A 12,822-nucleotide genomic window follows, 5' to 3' on the forward strand; every position below is an offset into this window, starting at 1 on the left:
ATTCATGCCCTTATGTGGTTATAACAAAACATATCCTTATAAAGGCATTAGAATCATGTCCATATTTAGTCATAGCCAATGCAGTACTAATACGGCAAGGCTACTCCCATGGATTCCTAGAAAGTACAATGTGTTCTTTAAACAAATCCAAGCCTCTAGCAGCCCGGGAATTCCCCCTGCTTTTGTCTTGATTTGCGCAAGAACTCCTGGAGTCCAGAACATACTGTTAGTTCTTAGTGACGTCTTATGTCAAACCTTACTTCAAACACGGCACCTTCCAACTGTTAGTCTTTTGCTTTGGTCCTATGTAAAGTTTTGTTTATCTGTCTATATTTGTTTTTATGAAAAGTAGTGAATGCAGAGGTATGTAAGGTATGCATGAGAGAATGAATGGTAATAGGATATGATAAGTTGTTAGGGTTGTTTCGCTTCAACTGCACTTTATGAAATTTACAAATATTCTTTTGAAAGCTTGTTATTTATGATTATGTTTCTATGTGACAAAATAAATTGTATTTATGTATAATCAGTCAAATTGAAAAAACAAAAAAGATAAAAAGAAAATAATAAAATTATGTCTTCAAAGTAACTAAAAGCCTTTTTCTCTTTCTATAGCATCCATCTTTATAAAAATATTTTTTGATAAATTCTTGTGATAAAGTAATATAGGTCTAATCAGAGGTACTTCCTATGCTTAGTTTATCTTCTTCTCCCCCCTCTGTACCTAAAAATATACTGGGAGAACTCTTCTTTCTGGGTGAGTCCACCCCAGACTTGGACCCTGATGAAGGGTTTCCCAAAGACGGAGAGGGTGAAGATGATGACAATTCCTCTGACGATATGTTCGATACGGGCAGGTCTTGGTGTCCACGTTCTTCTTGTTCTGATGTTGGTGATGGAGCTCAGGTTCATGCGGATATGTTTGACCCTTCCTGTATCTTTCGACCTCGGAGTTCTGATTGGGTACCTGATAAGAAGACGGCGGATTATGTTGCCGCAAAGATTAGGCAGCCTCTTTCTCAATAGGTGAGATCCCGCCTTAGGTCAGAATGCCCTAGACCGTCTTTTCCCAATGGCGTTGCTATTACCCCAGAGTTGGACCCTAAGCTCTGCACATTTTTTGCTAAATATATGAAGGATCCAAAAAAGGGGATAGATCGTTCCTGGAGGGCTTGTCAGGACAAGCTTCTTGATGTTGTGGGACCCCTAACTAAAATCATTGAGTTAGCGGAACGGTCCAGAGAGTCAGGCCTTCCTCTCCCGACGGACGATATTGCGGGATGGGTGCAAAGGGCAATGTGTCTCTTGGGCAATGCCAATTGTGCCCTCTCCGCCGAGCGTCGCCGTTCCCTACTTTTGAAAATTGATTTCAAATTAGGAGAACTGTCTTCCTCCAAGGCAGGTTCAGTAGCTCACGGTATGCTCTTTGGTGATCCCTTCGTTAAGGAGCTAGGAAAGTTTGTAGCCACCTTTTCTGCCCTGGATAAGGTTTTTGGGGGGGCCGGGCGAGGCAGGGGTCGCTCTTCCGGTCGACAATTAAACCACGGTCCCAATAGAGCACAGGCAAAAAGAAATAATGGATGGAACGATGGCAGACAAGGAACCTTCTATCCTTCCCGTGGAGGCAAGGGACAAGGCAGATGCCGTGGTGGCAACAAGAAGGCACGAGGATTCAATGGTAAGCTTGAAAATCCGCTCTCCTGTTCGCCTGGGGGCAGGATTTCTCTGTTTCTAGCAAACTGGGCGGATTTAACGTCAGTTCCCTGGGTGTTAGAGACAGTTCAAGGGTTTCACATAGAGTTCTACGGGTTCCCCATCCAAACATCTCATCCTCGCCCTTTGGTTTTTTCAGACTCAGAGACCGATCTGATAGATCACGAGGTTCTAGATCTTCTTTCAAAAGGTGCTATCACTCTCTCCCATCTTCATCCGTGCGGATTCTTAAGCAATATTATGGTGGTAGTAAAGAAAGAAAAAGGCTTCAGACCGGTTATCAATCTCAGGTCCTTCTACGAGTGGTTAGTTTACCGGCACTTCAAGATGGAGGGAATTCATCTGCTCAGGGACCTTCTTCTCCAGAACGATTGGTTGGTCCGGTTAGACCTCAAAGATGCGTATCTGTCAGTTCCAATTCCCCCCCTACCCCATTGCAGGTTCCTGTAATTCCAGTGGAAGGGTCAAACCTACGAATTCAAAACCATTCCCTTTGGTCTCTCATCAGCTCCTTGGTGTTTTACCAAACTTCTTCATCCTGTGGTGGAACATCTCCGCATCAAGGGTATTTGACTAATAATTTACCTGGACGATATGCTGCTCATGGATCAATCCAGGGATCATCTTCTTCTTCACTTACAGATTACAATATCCTTATTACAGAATCTGGGGTTCACCATCAATGTCCAGAAATCGGGCCTGGTTCCCCAACAGAGCATGATCTTTCTAGGCTTTCGCATCGACACGAGGGATGCCTCCTTGAATCTTCCTTCTCAGAAGATTTCAAAGATTAAGAAGGAGATTCAACAGGTTCTCCGCAGAGACAGGATATGCCTGCGACAGCTGACCAGGATTGTTGGTTTGTTACGTCCTCGATTCAAGCCATCTTTCCGAGTCCTCTACATTACAGGACCCTGCAGAGGTTGAAGGCCTCCCACCTGCGCAGGGGTCTCACTTACTCGGAGCTGATCTCCCTTTCCTCGGAGGCCAGGGCGGAACTTCTTTGGTGGATGGATCATATGGAGGCCTGGAATGGGGGAGCGATCTTCGGATCCCATCCGGATCTAGTGATAGAATCGGATGCCAGTCGCCTGGGCTGGGGTGCCAGATGCGGCTCTCTATCGGTGGGAGGTCGGTGGACGTAGGAGGAACTCCTTCTCCATATCAATTGCCTAGAACTCCTAGCGGGCTCCTTTGCCATTCGATCTTTCACGACCAACAGAGTGTCCTGTTGTGTCCTTCTGAGGATGGACAACACGACGGCGGTGAGGTACATCAATCCCCTTGGAGGTACTCATTCCAAGATTCTGGCGGATCTCGTCAAGGATTTTTGGCATTACTGCCTCCAACGTCAGATTTCGGTGACGGCGGAGTATCTCCCAGGAGATCAGAATTGTGTGGCAGACTGGAATTCCAGGAATTTCAGGGATGCCAGCGATTGGAGACTGGATCCTGGAGTGTTCTCTCAGATTGTGTCCCTTTGGGGCCTTCCCCTAGTTGATCTTTTTGCATCTAGATGGAACGCTCAGGTTCCCCGTTTCGTAGCGGAGGCAGTGGACGTTTTCCTTCAGGATTGGTCGGGGATACCAGCTTACGCGTTTCCACCCTTCCTTTTCATCCAAAGGGTTGCAGCCCAGGTCCGCAGACAGAGGGCCTCTCTGATCCTGATCACTCCAATTTGGAGAGCCCAGATTTGGTTTCCGTCCCTTCTAGAATTATCTTGGGACAGACCTCTTTGGTTGCCGTCTTTCAACAACATCCCCTCAGACCCTCTGGGACTTCCTCACCCCCTGGTTCTCCAAGGCCATCTACATCTTATGGCATGGAGGATTTCAGGAGATGTTGGACTGACGTCTCGCTTTCAAGAGAAGCTGAACTCCTTATCCAGCAGGCTTGGGCCCCGGGCACTACCAAGCGATACAGATCAGCTTGGAGAAGATGGGTATGTTGGTGTGTGGCGAAACACCTGGATCCCGTGGGCGCCTGCGTTGCAGAAGTTGTGAACTTCCTATCGGAACTTTTTCATCAGAAATTAGCCTATGGCACTATCAACTCTTTTAGGCCGGTCATTTCTGCTGGTCACTCTCTCGTGGATGGGGCTCCGATTGGGGAGCACCCATTGCTTTGTAAGCTTTTGAAAGGCATACGTCTTTCACGTCCGTCGGAGCCTCGTTACCTGTGCCTTTGGGACGTTAATGTGGTACTTCGTCTACTTTTATCCTGGCAAGATAATGATTTCCTTTCCCAAAAAGAGATTTCAGCTAAACTTGCTATCCTCCTGTGTCTTATTTCTTGTAAGAGAGTGTCGGATGTCAGGGCCCTTGATATTTCTGCCTGTGTTTTTTCCCCGGAAGGTGTTACCTTTACCATCTCCAGGAGAACTAAATCGAGTACGAGGTCAGTAATCTATCCTGCTTTTCCAAATTCTCCGAAATTGTGTGTTGTTTGATGTTTAAAATCTTATGAAGATATGACTTTGGAGGTTCGTCCTCCGGGTGAACGGCAACTTCTGATTGCCATTAAAAAACGTTTCAGGCGGTATCTTCTCCTACCATTGCTAGATGGGTCAAATGGATTATGACTGTATCTGGTATTGACGTCAGACATTTTGGGGCTCATTCTACTAGGGGAGCAATGGCCTCCAAGGATGTCCAGGTAGGTTGCAGGTTGGGGACATTATGAATGCAGCTGATTGGTCTTCAGAATCTACTTTTAAGAAATTCTATTAAACCAATTCATGAAGCCGTTGCGCTGGTGGAGAGTAAGCTTTGAACTTTCATAATCCTTGCCCCTGCTTCCTGACATAGAATGAGACATTTGCTAGTTATCACAAAGGAAAGTTTCAATTCTATTAAGGACACGGAGTCGAGGATTATCCCACCCTGGCTTTTCAAGCCTCCCTCCCTAATGCTTGGAGGTCTTGCTGGATTTAGTATTTTTACATATAAGGAGAGTAATGTTTTCTTATATTTATGGTATTTTGTGCATTGATCTTGTTCTGTACATTTGCACGTTCTATTTCTCTTTTGGTTATGCTACTGATAGTACTTTTGCATTTGCATTTTATCTTGCTCTGTGGTTCTTCTCTTCGTTTTCTGTTGCCCTAGGATCTGATCAGAAGACTGATTAATCTGGGGACGACTTATCTTCCTGCAGCGACGAAAGAGGACGGACTTCGTCGAGGGAGCTGCTTTATGTATTCGGCTGGACTATGATTGGTGGACTGGCTCCCATGGTTACTGTTGTGCCTCATGGGATATGTAGTTGGCACCCTGTGTTTTTTCTGTTTCTTCTAACTTGCTGTTAATAAAATGAAGAAAGGTCATGCATAACCCTCGCCTCCGCGTCCTTAATAGAATTGAAACTTTCCTTTGTGATAACTAGGAAATTTCTCATTTGTTGAGAATTTGGTGTTCTATTCTGCACTGGGCTGTGGGACTATCTGGACTGAATGTGTGTTCCAATATATCTGCCTTTGATTCTGCATGCTCGGCACAGAGGCCAGTTGGGCTGGGACCATTGACTGAGACATTCCATTTGGTGCCATCTAATTCATGTTCCAGTTTCCCAGGTTCCTGCAAACATCGCACAGATCATGTCTTATTCTGCACATTATTAGTGTTTGAGGTATTTAAATTGCCACTGTTAGTAAAACCTATACCCTGAGCAGGGCCGCACTGGCCGTAACGGGCTTCCGGTGTTTCCCCGGGAGGCTGGAACAGTGGGGACCGATTGTTCAGTGCCGGGAAACATATTGGATACTGGGGCTGGTTTTGCTGTGATGTTGCTATATCACCCCCAGCAACAAAAGAGGCAGGGAGCTGGTCCGTCATAATTGTCAGGCCTGGTTTGGGTTCCCAGTCCGGCCCTGACCCAGAGGAACAACATTTCCTCCTTGCACATACTGAACATCATTACTCTGCACCCCAACGCCGTGCATATCCAAATTCACACCAGCAACAAACCCAGAATCAAAACAAGAATACAATCTGTGAGAACCACTTTCGTCACCCGTTTGGAAAAATTTTGTCTGAGCCATCATTATTTTTATTTTGATCTTCTTCTGCTTAGTAATAAAATTGTCACTAGAGTACTTTGGTTACAACAAAATCTCATCCAGAATGTTGGTCTGCAGCCCCTCACATTTTGCTGGATATGTGCACTGTTTAACAACAAGGAGTGGTGATGGACAGAGTTTCTGAATTAAGCAGAATACTCTCACCCAGTCAAGAGATCAGAGCTAGATCCAACACCGGTTTTTAGCTCACTGCACCATCCCAGCTCAGAACCTGGCTATATGCAAATTAGTCTGTTCCTGTCCCAGTGCATGATGGGAACAGGGCAAACCAAACTACCAAGCCAATTCTTACACTGGGAAGGAAACAAGCTCCCGGGGACCGGTTTCTGGCATTTCAGCCGTCGTCGGCCCGGTTTGCTTGAATCCTGATGGTGCAATGAGCAAGGGACTCACATCTGAGTATACCCTTCCACGCTTAGGGTGGACAAAATGTTTAACAACAAGGGGTGGTGATGGACAGAGTTTCTGAATTAAGCAGAATACTCTCACCCAGTCAAGAGATCAGGGCTAGATCCAACACCGTTTTTTAGCTCACTGCACCATCCCAGCTCAGAACCTGGCTATATGCAAATTAGTCTGTTCCTGTCCCAGTGCATGATGGGAACAGGGCAAACCAAACTACCAAGCCAATTCTTCTACTGGGAAGGAAACAAGCTCCCGGGGACCGGTTTCTGGCATTTCAGCCGTCATCGGCCCGGTTTGCTTGAATCCTGATGGTGCAATGAGCAAGGGACTCACATCTGAGTATACCCTTCCACGCTTAGGGTGGACAAAACGTTTAACAACAAGGGGTGGTGATGGACAGAGTTTCTGAATTAAGCAGAATACTCTCACCCAGTCAAGAGATCAGGGCTAGATCCAACACCGTTTTTTAGCTCACTGCATCATCCCAGCTCAGAACCTGGCTATATGCAAATTAGTCTGTTCCTGTCCCAGTGCATGATGGGAACAGGGCAAACCAAACTACCAAGCCAATTCTTACACTGGGAAGGAAACAAGCTCCCGGTGTGAGCTAAATAATGGTGATGGATCAAGCCCTGATCTTTGGACTGGGTAAGAGTGGTCTGCTTAATTCAGACACTCTGTTCATCACCACCCCCATTTCTGAATCGTTTTTGGCCACTATATGTGTGGCAGGGTATACTCAGACATGAGTCCCTTGCTCACTGCACCATCAGGATTCAAGCAAGCCGGGGCGACGATGGCTGAAATGCCAGAAACCGGTCCCCGGTAGCTTGTCTCCTTTCTGGTGAAGAATTGGCTTGGTAGTTTAGTCTGCCCTGTTCCCATGATGCACTGGGCCAGGGACAGACTGATTTGCATATAGCCAGGTTCTGAGCTGGGAGGGTGCAGTGAGCTAAATAACGGTGATGGATCAAACCCTGATCTTTGGACTGGGTAAGAGTGGTCTGCTTAATTCAGACACTCTGTTCATCACCACCCCCTTTTTTGAATCGGATATGTGCACTAACATCTGGATGCAATGCTAAATGATGCGTCCTCTTTTACCCGGTCTTCGACTTTGCAATATTGTCTGCAAATTTGCAATAATCTCTTGTAATATATAATAACATATATGGAGGCGCTTCACTCTGTGGCTCTTCAATTAGCCAGTTTACAAACAACTTACACTCATTCCACAAATCTCTTGGAACAACAATTAACAAACTTAAACTCAGCTCTCGACCACCCTGCCTGGACAAACATGTCTCATCTCCACTGCATCCCTCCTGGACAGGCCCCACCTTCTATGAACCACCCAAACACAGGACCACCTCACCTCATCTGCACCCCTGGACAGGCCTCTCCCTTTCTGCACCCCTGGACAGGCCTCATCTCCTATGCACCCCTGGACAGGCCTCATCTCCTCTGACCCCTGGACAGGCCTCATCTCCTCTGCACCCCTGGACAGGCCTCACCTCCTTTGCACCCCTTGACAGGCCTCACCTCCTCTGCACCCCTGGACAGGCCTCTCCTCCTCTGCACCGCTAGAGAGACCACACCTCCTCTGCACCCCTGGACATGCCTCACCTCCTCTGCCCACCTGGACAGGCCTTACCTCCTCTGCACACATGGACAGGCCTCACCTCATCTGCACCCCTGGACAGGCCTCACCTCATCTGCACCCCTGGCCTCACCTCCTCGGCTCCCCTGGACAGGCCTCGCCTCCTCTGCACTCCTGGACAGGCCTCACAGGCCTCTCCTCCTCTGCACCCCTGGACAGGCCTCTCCTCCTCTGCACTACAGGACAGGCCTCACCTCCTCTGCTCCCCTGGACAGGCCTCTCCTCTTCTGCACCCCTGGACAGGCCTCACCTCCTCTGCACCCCTGGAAAGGCCTCTCCTCCTCTGCCCGCTGGACAGGCCTCACCTCCTCTGCACCCCTGGCCAGGCCTGACCTCCTCTTCACCCCTACTGGACAGGCTCCAACTCCTCTGAACCCCAGCTCAAGGCCTCTCCTCCTCTGCCCCTCCTCTGGACAGGCCTCTCCTCCTCTGCACCTCTGGACAGACGTCTCCTCCTCTGACCCTGGGCAGGCCTCACCTCCTCCGCTCCCCACTCAGCCTCACCAGCAGGAAGAGCTGAGCTCTCCTGATGTCAACATGAATGCCAGGGGGGAGGGAGTGGGGGGGGGGGATCTGATCCATGGATTCATAAATTGCAGCTAAGTGAGTTGGCAGCTCTCCTACCTGATCAGAAACCTGTCTGGGCTCTCTCCTCCTCCTGGGGGCCTGCGGGGGAACAGATCTGGGGTCTGAGGGGGGCAGGGGCAGATCTGGGGTCTGAGGGTCTGAAGATGGAGGTAGCTGCAAACACAGACAGACAGGGGCCCTTCCTCCTCTGCAACAGGCTGGACACAGAGCACAGGGAGAAAGTGATGTCACCCCCCCGCTGCTGGTGTTAATGTTAATGTTAAGCCGTACTTTTTGAGCGCACGGCTACCCCACAAGGGTGTCCCGGCGCTTTAGCAAAGAGGCCCAGAGAAACAAGAAACCAAAGGCATACACACTACAGTCACAGTGGATTACTTGGTGAAGAGCAGCGTCTTCAACTCCTTCCTAAAAGCCAGGAGGTTGTTCGCTTTCCGAAGAGAAAGTGGGAGCTCGTTCCACAAACAAGCTGTCACGTGTTGGAAGGATCGGCCTCCCATCCGGACACGTTTGACCACAGGCACCTCCATTTTGGCCAAGTCCGCTGACCGCAGCGACCTCCGTGGCACATAGAAAGCAATACGCTTCCTCAGATAGTTGGGACCAATCGCGTGGAGGGCTTTAAACGCCAGAGTGAGGAGTTTAAATCTGATTCTACCAGAGATTGGCAGCCAGTGCAACCTAGCTAGTAGCGCAGAGGCGCTGGCTCTCCTGGGCAGGCCATAGATGGCTCTGGCCGCCGAATTCTGGACAATCTGCAGTCTGGATAACAGATACTTAGGTAGGCCTGCAAAAAGCGCATTTGCATAGTCCAGGCGGGATCCCACAAGCGCCTGGACTACATTCCTACGATACTGCAATGAAAGCAGAGGGAGGAATTTCCTAAGCATCTTAAGGATGCCGAAGCATTTCCCTGATAATCCCAGAATGTGTGGACGGAAAGAAAGATCATCGTCAAACACCACTCCAAGATTTTTTACCTGAGAAGATGGTTTCTCTGGGGGGAACATGTCCTGGGGCCACCATGTCTTCCAACCCGGATCAGGGGCACAGCCGAAAAAGAGCAACTCAGACTTGTCTGAGTTGCATTTCAGGCTGTGCCGCTGAAACCACGCAAAGACTGCACTCAGACAGTCCTTGATTCTGCCGCCGTTGAAGACCTCTCCTTTCCTGCAGGTGAACAGGAGCTGGGTGTCATCAGCGTATGAGATGACCCGGGCCCCAAACGCCTCCGCTACCTCCGCTAGAGGGGCCATATATATGTTGAAGATGGTGGGGCTCAAGATAGAACCTTGAGGCACCCCCACCTCCAGCGAAGGCATTACGGCGGAGCCCTGATCACCTGTCGGCGGTCGGCAAGAAAGGATTGAAACCAGTCCAGCACCGTCCCTCGCAGACCAATCTCCCTGAGTCTTGAAAGGAGACCTGCGTGTGGGACGGTGTCGAACGCTGCCGATAGGTCCAACATGACTAACATAGCCTTTCCCCCGTGATCGAGCGTCTCCCTGATGGCGTCGGTAACCTCTACCAGAGCTGTCTCCGTGCTGTAGTTCGCACGAAAGCCAGACTGGGAGTCATGCAGCAGTTTGTTGTTCTCAATAAAGGTGGTCAGAGTATGCTGAACATGCCACCGCTGACCCGGAAGAGGAAACCCTTCTCTTTTTCCTCCAATGTGCAGCTTAGTGGGTTTCATCAGCAGGCGAGGAGCGCCCTCTGGTGGCCGCTGACGGAACCGCCGCCTCCAGGCTCCAGCAGTGAATACATTTCACATAAACAAGTTTTTATACCTGTAAAGACCTGGGATTTCAGATGTCTCAGACGGGAATGTTTTTAAGGGTCAGACAGTTCAAGTACAGGGCTTCACACTTGGCTGCTGCTGTAAGAAAGCATTTATAGCTTCACTTTGGATGAGCATCTTCCAAACATTGTTGTATAGGACTTAAGAGTATTTACAGAAAGGTGACAACTGGAAGCGACAGTCCGTATTTCAATGAATATATCTTTATTTCATTGAATATATCTGTATTTCAATGAATATATCTGTATTTGAATGAATATATCAGAATATCAGTCAGTTTTCCAATTAAACTGGGCAGCTTATTTATTCTTTTAAATAATTTATTTGCAGTTGTTCAAATCCACAACATCCTAGATGGCAAAGTAAACAGAGGTAAATACCATGGAGTTTTAAACACCAGATCAGTGACAATGAGGCATAGGTCATGTGTCAAAGCGACAATTGAAGGAGCTTATTTCTAATTTTCCTGTGTCTGTGGCTTATTCCTTATATTTGATTCGGCTTTATATCCTTGAACAAGACTGAATTGTAGGTTCTAACTAGGTTTTGAGTTTCTGGTTTAAGAGCACAACTGTCTCCTAAAATATTAAGATAGCGGTATCTTCCTGGCTTTGTTTTTTTGTTTCCAGTAACCACCATCCTCTCTCAACAAAGATTTACTGACAAAAAATAAAGCAATATATCTTTGAAACAATTAATTCCTAAGATAGGGCAACCAAGTATGAACCAGATGTTTCACAAAGTTTATATTGTATCATAAAAATGAATGGGTATTACTGGCCTGAAGAACAGGGCAGGGGCATTTCACTACTCGAAAATATTCTACTCCTTCACATAGGCCCCTATATCACAGTACACTCGTCATCAATACACCATTGATTAGTGAGTGTGTCAACTCTTTGTAGCATTGTCATGCAAGAAGCCTTGAGTGCCTCGACAGTGACATTATTTTGGACGTGCCTTCATCAGAGCCCTCAAGCCTCACTCATCACGAGTGACACTAACACATTTGGAGGTCGTGCTGAAGTCTCACTCAAACCTGGCTCATTCTTCAAAACTATGGGGATTAACTAGAACTTCACAAGTGACTATTTGGCACAGAGCAGACCCTCTGTCCCACATTTTGGTGGCAAACGTTTCTCATATTTCACCATGAGTACTGCACACAGTTCAGTAGAATGTTAAATTGAATGTTTATTTTAGTGAGACTTGGTTGCAATTTCATCACTTTACATGTGGGCTGATCATGTCTATAAATTCAGTAATGTCTCTTCCTTTGGAATTGTCAAAGTCAAATGTTAAGTGACACCACTCCCTGTGTCTTTTTTTTAAATACCTCAATTCTTTATTGATTTTTCATATACAATGAGCATATAATAGGTATGAAAGTTTATCGATTCTGCAGAGTCCAAGATACTGTGTAAACTAGAACTTGTGAGAAGATATTGAAAACAGGGAAAACAGTACATGAAATAAACCCTCTAGATAGAGGTGATGTGGCTCAGAAGATCTCGCAGATGATCAGGGAAGGAGGATGAGGGAGAACACGAGGGGAAGGGACATGGGAACAGGAAAAAAAATATGTTAGGGTGCCGAGGCCAGGGCCGGTTTCGGTTTCCAGTCGGGTCGTGGCTTGCTCTATCAGAATAGTACCTGCCACAACCGGTATTTATGTCCTATAGCCCCAATCCTGGAGAGGGGGGCGTTTGCATTATGTTGTCGATTTTACTCTGGGGTTCTGGGGAAGGCAAAAAGAATCCAAAATTATTATTAGAAGCTGAGTCAGCCTGTGTCTTATCGGCGTGCGTAGCTGGCCCTCTAATGTTGATAACATAACTGCCATCACGTGCAGACAGCGCCAGGCACACGTGGATCCATGAGGCTGCACTTTGCCTGCTGATATGTTCTGGCAAGGCTTGCCACGCTTATTCATAATTGCAGCGAGGCAGACATTCCAGCATATCCCAAAAGGGCCACTAGCTTTGCAGCAGGCAGCAGCAGTGAATGTACTCTTTCCTGGTGTGCTTGAGCCTGCCATAGTCAGGTCAAGTGTCTGCTGCATCCTAGCGCCAGATATCAGAGTGACAACTCGGACGACTTTATGTCTGCAGCCAGCAGACTCTCATGCAGGTGGACTTACAGCAGCCCTGAGATGGGGCCTCAGCACAAGCACCACTGCCACGTCACCATTGAAGCGCTCCAATGGGCAGACACATTCCCCAAGGCACTTGTGAACTGGCAGCCTGGGGGAGGCCCGCACTTAGGGCCCGATTCACAAATGTAAACTGAGACGAAAGTCTAACTTTGCAACTTTTGGTATTCACAAAAGGTATTTACGTGTAGTAAAGTTAGACTTTTGTCTCACTTTAATTTAAGTTTTGGGCTTAAGTCTAACTGAGTTATTCAAGAATAATTGCCCGATATTATTGCAGCGTGCTGGTGGTACACCTGGGCCGCGAGGCCGAGGTGGCTTCCAGTCAACACCTAGGGGGAGGGGGCGAAGTACCATGTACCAGGATCAACGTTCCTTTCCGCCTCAAAATTCCATGAATTATTTTGATCAGCAAAATACTCAGTCTGCCC

The 12,822-nt window shown here is 47.7% G+C and overlaps 1 protein-coding gene and 1 pseudogene across 1 annotated transcript in view; one reads left to right on the forward strand and one right to left on the reverse strand.

The window, feature by feature from the left end:
* LOC147737434 (uncharacterized) overlaps positions 1–12,822 on the reverse strand; it is a 908,239-nt gene that overhangs the window by 867,313 nt on the left and 28,104 nt on the right. The window lies entirely within an intron of this gene.
* Positions 691–2,507, forward strand: LOC147737440 (uncharacterized; annotated as a pseudogene).

The sequence above is a fragment of the Lissotriton vulgaris genome, chromosome 1_1 (genome assembly GCF_964263255.1).
Source record: "Lissotriton vulgaris chromosome 1_1, aLisVul1.2, whole genome shotgun sequence".
Lineage (NCBI taxonomy): Eukaryota > Metazoa > Chordata > Amphibia > Caudata > Salamandridae > Lissotriton > Lissotriton vulgaris.